This window comes from Nestor notabilis, unplaced genomic scaffold (assembly GCF_000696875.1).
Source record: "Nestor notabilis isolate BGI_N333 unplaced genomic scaffold, ASM69687v1 scaffold22754, whole genome shotgun sequence".
NCBI classification, from domain to species: Eukaryota; Metazoa; Chordata; class Aves; order Psittaciformes; family Psittacidae; genus Nestor; species Nestor notabilis.
Window position 1 is genome coordinate 38,436 of NW_009925464.1, and position 1,550 is coordinate 39,985.

Here is a 1,550-nt window from a genome sequence, read left to right on the forward strand (position 1 = left end):
GCACAGGAATGGGTAACATGGTGAGGAGCAAACCTCCTCACAGTGTCACCTCCTTGCTAGCCGTGCCCACAGCATGCACAGCAGCAACAGGGGCACTGCAGGGAGGTCACATCCTCCTGTCCCTTTCCCCCTCATCCTTAGAGGAAAGGGGGAGATGGAAAAGCAATGCAGTAAGGGAAACCAAGATCTGATATTTGAATACAAGTCCACTATATGTATTATTTACACATGTAATTTCTCTGTCAGCCTCAGGTATTTATTAACCACAACCCTGCAGAAAAGTGCTCTGAGGCAGCATCAATGAGCTACAGCTCAGCACCAGGGGGCTGTGCCGGGATTTCAACACCAACCCCTGCTCCATCTGTAGCTCCCCATGGTGCAGTAATCACAGAGGCTTCCAACTCCTGAGCAGAAAGCTTTATTTTTCCCTAAAGGGCATCTCTTGGGACAGAACCACCACCCAGCACAGGCTTTGCAAACACAAGAAGCTGCCCAGCAGTACTGCGTATCACCAAGAAGGGCTTCAAGTTCCCCACCCATCTTCAGGACATACCCTTTCCCTGCAGTACCCAACTGGACCAAAGGCAAATAAAAGAAAGCAGAACGCTGATGGAGAGCAGGCAGGCAAGTCTGAGAGTAAGGAATGACACAAGTTGTTGACTAACTGGAAGCATTCAGCGTTCCAAGTTCTGAAACAGAAGTGTCAATGCAGACATCTGTAATACAGCGCTGGGGCTCTCATCCCAGAGCACACCTCATCTGCTGCCAGCTCAGCTCTAGCATCCTCCTTCAATCCACAGGCTGCCAAACACAAAACTGAGGAAAAGACCAAACTTGAAGCACTGGCAGGAGGAGCAGGCGTCAATCCTGAGCTCACCGTGAGGCTGTGGAGTGAGGGCAGCCGGGGACACAGAGCAACTCCTGCAGCACACGCCAGGACTCACCCTGTGAGAGCAGCAATTTCAACAGCAGCTTGCTGTGCCTGCTGTGGAAAAAGTTACAGGAGGGCAGGCCAAGCAGCCTGCTGCTTTCTCAGCATCTCAAGCCTCTTCCCGCTCCCCTTCCCAAACTGGCTGTTTCTTTTCCTCCTCAGCAGGTCCAGTGCCTGGCATCACCCCTGATCCAGGATCGGGTCTCACCAGCAGCCTCCTAATCACTCGACCTGGCCACAGTAAGTCATGAGCCCCCAGCCAAGGGTGTGACAGTGGCTGGGTATACAGCTGGACAACATATGAGGGATGTGGAGATGCTGGAGTTCAGTCCAGAGGAGGCCACGGAGACACTGCGAGGGCTGGAGCAGCTCTGCTCCTGAGCCAGGCTGAGAGAGCTGGGCTTGTTCAGCCTGGAGAAGAAAAGGCTCCTTAAGGGGAGACCTTAGAGCAGCTCCAGTGCCTAAAGGGGCTGCAGGAAACCTGGAGAGGGACTTTGGACAAGGGCCTGGAGGGACAGGACAAGGGGAATGGCTTTAATCTGCCAGAGGGGAGATTGAGATGAGCTCTGAGGCAGAAGCTCTTCCCTGTGAGGGTGGTGAGGCGCTGGCACAGGGTGCC